Source organism: Physella acuta, unplaced genomic scaffold (genome assembly GCF_028476545.2).
Source record: "Physella acuta isolate Inbredline_101_S28 unplaced genomic scaffold, ASM2847654v3 ptg000666l, whole genome shotgun sequence".
NCBI classification, from domain to species: Eukaryota; Metazoa; Mollusca; class Gastropoda; family Physidae; genus Physella; species Physella acuta.
The window spans coordinates 167,501-177,500 of record NW_026732185.1 but is presented as its reverse complement, the minus strand read 5'-3'; positions in this window follow the sequence as shown (position 1 = coordinate 177,500).

Below are 10,000 nucleotides of genomic sequence, written 5' to 3'. Positions count from 1 at the left end.
ATAAATAATTATTTTATACAATAATATATAATAAACAGTAGATCACCAATACACGTATATAAGAAAATTATTACATTAAATAATTAACTTTATGCTAAACTAAAACGTTTAAAAATTGGATTAAATAATTTAACTGCAAATTTTATATTGAAAATTTTTGTATCTTAGTCATAAATATTTATTAACATCAGTAAATGATATGATGATAAAATAATTCTTTATTTCCACAAAACTAGTAACGGCATATGCCATACAAAATGATGATAAAATAATACTTTGTTTCCAACTAACTAGTAGTGATGTATACTGAAAAACAATACTGATAAAATAATACTTTTTCTTCACCTAACTTTATAAGTGTTTAGTTAAGGCTTCATTTAATCAAACGTTTGTTAAACAACAGTCTGCTTAAGGGGGTAGGCTCCGGTAAAAAAAAATTTAATACTACAAAAAAACATTTTTTTTCTATACAGCTTTTTAAATGTAGGCCTACATCCGAATATGCATTTCCACTAAAAGAAAAAGGGGTAATTTATTTTTGGTTATTATAACGACGACGGCCATCTTGAAAAATTAACCTATTCATAGGATTTCCACCATTCGTAAAATGTTACATTTTAAGCCCAATAAACAATGAATTCATAGTGGGTCCGTCAAAAACACTCAATTTAAGACCTCGAGAGTCCCCAAAATTTTACTGGATCCAAAATTTGAAAATTCACAAGAAGATCTGCACTTAATTTTTTTTAGAGTGTGTCCCCAAAATATGGAAGTAGATAATGAATTTATTGTTTATTGGGCTCAGAGTTTATTCCAGGCATCTCTCCCCCTACCCCCCGAAGAAAGTCTACCGCCCCCCCCCCCCCCGAACGAAATGGAATTTGTATAGAAAACATATACTTTACCAGTAACCGACCCCCTCCCCCTCCCCCCGAAAATACCAAGCCCCCCCCCCACCCCCCGGAGAAAAAAGTCTGGAAGAAACACATTTGCTTTGGTAAATATTACAACTGCGGCCATATACAAAAATAACCTCTTCGTAGGATATCCACATTTTTAAATTGGAAATCGTACGAAGAGGCTAATTTTTCAAGATGGCCGCCGTTGTAATAGTTACACAAAAAAACGTGTCAATTTATTTTAGAGGAAATGCACATTCGGATGTACCCTTAAAAAAGCTGAAGGGAAAAAATGGTTTGCTCTCTAGTATTAAAAAAAGTTGTTTTTTTTTTACCGGAGCCTACCCAGTGGCACAGTTCGTGTCAAGAACAGGATTAACCTCTCCTGTTAAAGCTAATGTAGCCGTCGTGAAGTCTCGACACGAACGTGCTGAAAGGCTCGCCATCTGGCATAGTTTCTTGAGCTCCTTGGTAATTTGCAACCATTGTGTAGTTGTCAGGGGATGGGAAGTGTTGCAGATCACGTAGTTCTTTTTTTACCTTCAGAATAAAAAATTGTGGCATTCAATGTATAATAATTTTTTTTTTAAATTCCTATTGGATGTAAACCGCAAGAAAATCAGAAAGTGTTATCATGGTCAAATACTCTGTAAACAAGACACCTCTAATAACATTTATTTCATAATGTAATTTTTTTTGCCAAAATAAAAGTAGCTTTAAATGTAAACCTGGTTTTATTTAAAAGGCAATTCATTTTAATAGAAACTGCTAAGCAGTCTAGACAGTGTAGTGAGTTCATGAACAATAACTATACATGTGCGTATCGCCTTCAAAGAAAATGTCGATAGAATCGATGTTCTTGTGAAGCCAAGACTGTGACATTTAGACTGGCCTTCGCCTGGATTCCTCGGATTTAGAGGAAGAGCCAGACCATGAAAACTTCAGCAAATGACTCAAGATAAACGGTAAAGGCCAAGACTGCCTTGATGGCATTTCTTGTCTATTAATTAGACGACAAATTAACTAATACTAATTACTATAGCTCTTCTGATTTATAAACGTCAAAGGTATGCAAGCTATTCTATTCACACAAATCCTACTGTTGTTGCTAGCTATTCCTTTAACATAATTCCTACATTTATGCTACATATTCTATTCACATAACTTTCCTGTTTACATCCTTTCCTGTTATCATCACATTCTCTCGAGTTCGAATCCTCGGGCAGATGAGGCTCGTTAGCTGGGGACAGCCACTCTTCTAGGAGAGACAACTCCAAAATCAAACAACTGCTGCCTTGTAGTTTGTTCTTGGTTGGACAAAGGCTATGGAAGCAAATCCAAAAAGGAAATCAAAGCTGAAATCTGAGTCAATGGCCTCAATGGCGTATAACCATTTGACACGTATCCTTAATTGTGTTGGAGGCGAGTTCGTGTCGGCAAAAAGCTCATGGTTGATAAATTCGAAAAAGTCTCGAGTTCAAACCCACGGGCAGATAAATCTCGATCCCTTTCAACACTAATAATTAAGAACGAAGAAGAAGAAGCAGATCACATTCATTTTTGTGTTAGCTATTCTATTCCTTCTGTTTGTTAATGTTTTTAATACATTTGATTGGTGTTATTAATTGTTCATCTGTCTCATTTCAAAACTTACATTCAAACACGTCTCGTTTTTCGTGACACTTTTTAACACAGTCTGCGAAGCCGATGGATAGAGCCCATTCACATCCACGTCGTCCATTGCAACTGCCTCTGTTGATACATTTTTTTTAGATATTCTGGATTAGCTTTAAATCAATTTTAATAAATTGTAAATTACAGTACTATTTTGTGAGAAATGTGCATTAAATATAATATTACTAAATATAAATATCATAGTAGTATACAAACTTATTTATAAATAGTATCATTATTATTACCACAAATTTGAACATAATACATAAATATCTACGGGCTCATATGACCTGGGAAACAACGAGAAAATATGGTGATGATGATGATCTATATATATATGTATATATATCTATATCTATATATATATATATATATATATATATATATATATATATATATATATATATATATATATATATAATATATATATACATACATACATACATATATATATACATATATATATATATATATATATATATATATATATATATATATATATATATATATATATATATATATATATATATATATATATAATTTCAATTATGTATGGATAGAAAATAAACAAAGAAAAGTAAAGACAACAAAATAGAAGAATGAAAGGATCAGAGAAAAAGATAAATTCGATGAATAAAAATGAAAAAAAAAACGTTAATTCGTGCGAAAACTTACCGAAAATTGAAGCCATCTGGAGAAAGGCAAAAGAATATCATTTACATTTTTACAATCTGTTAATGAAGAGGTTTAGTAACTAGAAATCAAGTTAAGAATTAAATATAAAGCAATAATAATTCAAATTTCTTTAAAAGTAAAATCAGCTGTTCATACCCTGATTAAGAATATCTGAGAAATTTAAATGAATTACTAATTTATTTTCCGTCTTAGTAACTGCTATGTCAGACTTATTTATATTTTGCTTATTTATTTCCATTGTATCTTATGTTATTGTTAAGCCTGCTATAATGTGAAATTATGTGAACAAAAGACAAGTTGCTTCCATAAAACATAGCGTCGTTCGTTACCCGCAAGAAATAATCTCTGAATTTCGTTTAAAACTTAAGTTACATCCTACCTGTGTTAATGTGGAGTTGTTTTTGCAATCGATCACAATTGTTTGACTCAATTATCCGTGTCTTATATTTACAACAATAAAATATTGTGTAGAGAATACAAAATATCTATTTTGAATACCTTTAAGATTTATTTTTTTTCTTGAAAAAATCATGCAGCTGTGGATCCTACGAGCCGTCCATATATTACGTCATATATGACGTCAAGCTCCTTAGGTTGACGTGGGGGGGGGTCGTAATTTTGTGACAATGTGTGATGGAGGGGATGGTGTAACGTCACACTTTTGCGGTGTAAAAAAAATTAGTACATTGAAATTTAGCTGTTTAGCGTTTTAGAAAACTGATTTTGTAAACGATAATAAAAAATTGATTAATATAATCTATGTTGACGGAGGTCAGTCAAAGAAATCGATGTTTTAAAAAAATTTGAGGGGTTTTGCAGGCTGGGGTGTGACGTCATTTTAGGAGGAGTCTGGTTTATTGAGACGATGTATGACGGTGAGGAAGGGGAGGTAAAAAAATCCTCAAAAACCTGATGTCGTTTATGAATGATCCCTATCTATAATGTTTAAGTTTTTAACACAATTTAGATTTTTTTCTAGGGTCTAAGTCAGACGAGTCGAGTATGAGCCATACATCTTTTCAAGTTTGAGAAACGCTTATGAATTGGTCTGGTGATCAATAATCTCATGACAAATGATCTCAGACAAAATATCTCATGACAAATGATCTCAGACAAAATATTCCAGACAAAATATCTCATGACAAATGATCTCAGACAAAATATCCCAGACATATTTTGTCCTGGTATATTCAGTCCGTGAGATATTTTGTCTGAGATATTTTGTCTGAGATATTTTGTCTGAGATATTTTGTCTGAGATATTTTGTCTGAGATATTTTGTCTGAGATAATTTGTTCTGAGATCATTTGTCATCGAACCAATAATCTCATCTGCAGACAATATTATATTAAAGTAGGCCTACACTTTTCGCTACATAGCCACACCTTCTGATAGGTCAATCTTTAGTTGGGTTGTGTCACTACTTTAGTTCGAATTTAAGATTAATTAATTTTTTAACCGCGTTCGTACTTTTTATTTATGAAACTGATAAAAACGAGAAAGTTGTGTAGGTGATAGAGCTTGAGAAGTCACGCAACTTGTAATGATATAACCCTGAGTCTAAAAATAAATGTAGGTACATCTTTGACTTCATTCGGATAAGTGAATACATAATAAAAGGAGACTAAAACAATCGGATAGTTATGTGAGGGGTTTGTGGCGCTTTTTTGAGTAAACACCACTCTATTCCTGAACCACTCAAACCTCAATACTTCTTTTATTTTTGTCACTTAAAAATCATGATCGTTTTTTTTTAAATTCTTTCTCATTCTTCGTATTTAATTGTAATATTGAAACGAATACCCTCTAACATAATTATGTTTTACGTTTCAACATTTTATGCGCAATATGGCCAGTGGCGTAGTTAGGATTTTTGGGCCCCTATGCAAAAAGTGTTAGTGGGTCCCTCAGAGGCGTAGCTACCCTTCCCGGCGACCGGGGACAAACTTTCGATTTGCACCCCCCCCTCCTCAGACTTTCGAAAAAGGGCCCCCTATTTGCCTTGGGTCCCTATGCCTTGCTTACGCTAGCTTTACGGTAGCTACGCCACTGAATATGGCCAGTTGACTCCGACTTCAGCCAGCTTTTCTTTTTGAATTCGCTTCCATGTCCAACAACACACTAAGGCAGCAGTTGTTAGGATGTGGAGTTGTCTCTCTTGATGGGATTGCTGTTTCCAGCTGCCCGTGTTCTTCTATAGAGTTAGTGATCATTAGCTCTATCGCCCGTCCAAGCTGTCCCGTAGTTTTGCCAAAAGATTTTGAGACGGCGGATCCCAAACTAGCCTAACTACTCTATTTCCCCTTTATATCCAGTTCGGACATTTTGTTCATGTGCTATGCCAATATTAAGTCCAAATTACAATTGAGAAACAAACCAACAAAAACACTGACTATAAGGTTTCAACAGTTATTTCTCCTTTATTCAGACAAAACTTTTGAAAGAAAGTATAGATGATAAGAAATGTATTGATTACCTCCTTTAATATCAAAATTTAAAAAAAATCTATACAAAATTTGAAATCTATTTATGTTTTTAGAAATATACATATATTAACAAAAATAAAATATAAAATAAGCACATGCACATTTTAAAAACTTTTATTTTCAAGGTTCCATAAACAATACTAACACCTGCCTGAGGGGTTGGGGTGGGATGAGGAGAAGGATGGGTGTTAGGCGGTGGGGCGAGTATTTTTGACGTCACTCATTACATTATAGACTTACTTATCTTGCATATTGTTATGAAAATTGGTCAAAAAATCTAACTATTGATCTAAATTAATTTTGTGACGATGAGATGAGTGGTAGTTTTTTTTTTCGGGAGGGGGGGGGGGAGGGTGGAGGGGGGAGGGCAAACTAAAAACATGAACAAATGCGATGGTGTATTTTCCATAAGTTTTGCTGACTTAAAAAAAGCTAGCTTATGGTCGCAGCTCAAAACTTATAAAGCCAGACATCAGCGCAGGTAAGTATAGTTCCACTGCTCTGTGATCCTCCATCTCCACCTTTGTGGCTTCATCATTGACAAACATTTTGTACTTGTCGTAATCGGGTAAACGTTCATCAGCAAACAGCTCCTGCTTCACCTATACAAATAAATTACATTAAGTAATTAAAGCAAAGATGTAAATTAGGTTTTCTAAAATTTAAAAAAATAAGCTCTACATCATCCAATGTTACAGAAACAGGTGAACTCTACTTCATCTTACCGAAGTACAGCCTAGTTCGAAAATGTAACTAATGCTATTAGCTCTTAGCTTATTATTCTAGCAGCCATTATAAACATTTTAATAAGGGCGCTTTTATGATTAACTAGTTTGCCCATCTTTCTAACGTGTTTATATACATAAACTTGAATTTGCGTGTCGATTAATGCGTCCTAGCTTATAGTGTTGATTTGTTATTTTTAGAAAACGCTAATATCTCAGATAAGTTATGTCATTTTATAGCATATCTAATTGTGAATAGGGGACGTGGGCTAGCAGTAGAACGCTAGACTGCTAACCCAAAAGTCTCGAGTTTGAATCAAGTTCAAGTCAGTAGAAAGTCCCTGATTCCACCCAGGAAAGTCCCTGATGTGTACCTAACTCACGCCAGGGAAAGAAAAGGCGGCTTGGCATAGTGCTGACCACACTATACCTTCATATGCCGAGGTCACAGAAACAGGTGAATCATATAAACCATCTGGTTTGTAAGGAAACTTTATTAACAGTGAGCAGAGCATGAATGAAAGATGCCTTTAACGTTATGATCCACTAGATTTTACGTATTGATTTCAACTTAATTGTGATGACACCTGTCTGATTTACACAAATATCATGCCTGGATATTTCAGTAAGTCTAACGCGTGGACATTAATTACCTCAGTAAGTTTAACAAGTGGACAAGACTTACCTCAGTAAGTTTAACATGTAGACAAGACTTACCTCAGTAAGTTTAACATGTGGACAAGACTTACCTCAGTAAGTTTAACATGTGGACAAGACTTACCTCAGTAAGTTTAACATGTGGACAAGTGGACAAGACTTACCTCAGTAAGTTTAACATGTGGACAAGACTTACCTCAGTAAGTTTAACATGTAGATAAGACTTACCTCCCAACATAATTTTGTTTGACTCAGATATTTGAGAAGTATGTCAGGCCTGTGAGGGTACAGCACCTTGAATGGAAAATCGACCAACTCATCCGACTCTAAAGGACAGACATCATTCAGTTGGTCAAATCAAAGTATCCCTCTTGTTTGCTGTTACTTACAATAATACAAGAAGATCACCCGACATTTCTCGTTACACATTCAAAAAGACTCCCCACCACCCCAATCCATAAAACGACATGATCTTTTAACATTCTCGCCAGTTTTTAAACTATTTCTCACTGAAATGTTGCTTTAACGGTGAGTTTTTTCCTTTTAACTAATGAATCATATTTAATATATCTAAATCAAAGAGATTAGTCTCAAGATAGGTAAGTGGATCAATGTGTGTTACGATTTCTGATTCAAGTCTTTAAAACAATGTGCAGCTCAATACAACGGTGTGACGACATACTTTCCTCAATACCCTCCACCTCGTCCCATGCGACCACAAACCCCCCCCCCCCTCTCCCTCCAACCCTACATGAGCGTGGTGGATGTTGTATATGACCTTTGTAATTAACATAAGGGGTGGGGGTATACTTTTGTTTTAAAAGATAAATATGTTGTTCTCTGAATGTGCTTCTTAAAGTTTCTTGTTTCACGTAAATAAAGATTCTAGTTCCTGATACAACTCAGCCAAGATTACTACATATAGGCTATTACGTTAGGAAAAGTAATGGCGACTGAGCATTAAACTTATAAAACTCCTGGGCAGGGAGGGATATTTCATGCCCCATAACTGTAACTGAATTAAATGCAGTATCGTAGCGAGGGGGGGGGGGGTGAGGGGGGGTGAGGGGGGTGCAAATCGAAAAGTTTGTCCCCGGCTACGGGAACGTTCACTACGCCTCTAATTAAATGTACAGAAAAATTATACTCAACTTTGAAACATTTGCTCAATCTCTCTCTCTCTCTCTCTCTCTCTCTCTCTCTCTCTCTCTCTCTATATATATATATATATATATATATATATATATATATATATATATATATATAAAGCGAAGTGGGGATTATTTTTTTTGTTCTTCACACCTAAATCAGAACAGGTATTTGCAGGGAAATTGTTCTTGGAAAAGTGGGCTATTACAATTAAGTCTAACGGAAAAATTCGAGCCACCTCAACAATCGCGAAAACTAACCTAGACTGTCCGTGATAATCTAGGTCAGTAAAAACTACTAGCAGTGTTTCTTCCAGACTTTTTTCTCCGGGGGGGGGGGCACTTGAAATTTTCTGGAGGGCGGTAGACTTTCTTCGGGGGACGGACACTATTAAAAGTATATATTTTCTAAATAAATTTCATTTCGTTCTGGAGGGCAGGGGGGGGGTAGACTTTCTTCGGGAGGGGGGTGGGGGACAAAGAGATAGCCGGGGCGCAAAATTGCAACCTGTAGCGCGCCGGGGAACGCGTCTGATTCAATTTAGTGAACGACTAAACGCCCGATCTTATTCATAGTCTATCGCACTATCACGGGATAAACCGGGGTGCCAAATCACACCCAGCCGGGGCGCCGCTCGTGCGAAATTTAAAAAGGTTTTCGTAGAAACCTCCCCAGGAGTATTCTCAACAACTTCCCAAAGTTTCATGGCGATCAGATGAAATGTGTATTAATAAAAGAAAGACAAACACACACATACATTGCTTTTTGTATGGTTAATTAAATAGTATGTATTATTATATTTTTTAAAGATAATAATTAATTTTCTACTTTTTAGTTCATTATTACTTAAAAGCTTGTTATTAAAACCATTTTTACAAGCTTTTCTTTAACTTGCTTTCTCTGTCGACAGTCTGCTGTCAGTCGATTTTTCGCCCGATTAAAATAAGTCCCATATACTCCTTATGTGACGAAGTAGGTTTATTGAGGTGTAAAATGATGAAAACTGTCAAAATTTCATGTGATATTTGTGCACGATTACAATACTCACTATATACTCTGTATACCAGAAAGAAATAAACCGGGAGTAATCTCCCCTAAACTTTCTCGAATATTCTTATATAAAACAACAGGGGATGGGAACTCGGGATATAGATCTAGTTATGATTTTTAATCCATTTTAAATACTTAAACTCTTTTAAAATAGAATAGAATCTCATAGAAAAAAGTATTGCGCACCAAGCGAACGCCGAATAAAGATGTTCATAATGGTGCGCAATATTATTAGTACTTTATAAATTTAGATGCGTTTTTGAGAAATCGGAAATAGCGTAAATTAGTACTTCCCGTCAACGGAAATTACTCAAAATTTAACAGTAGGTAGAGAATTAGATCTTTTACTTACAGGTGAAATTTCATTTATCTATCTAAAATAGTACTCAAGTTATAGGCTTTTGAAAAATTCAAAGTAAAAAAAGTACCACTTCCGGTTATCGGAAATCGCTCAAAAGTTGATACGGATCTACGATTTTGATAAAATACTTATATATGAAATTTCATCAACCTAGCTGTAACGGTACTAAAGTTATCGTGTTTACACACGGACAGACAGACAGACAGACAGACACACACACACACACACAGACATACGGACAAGATTGCAAAATTATGTTTTTCCGTATCAGTGAGGTGTAAAACGTCGAGATTTGTAAAAATCT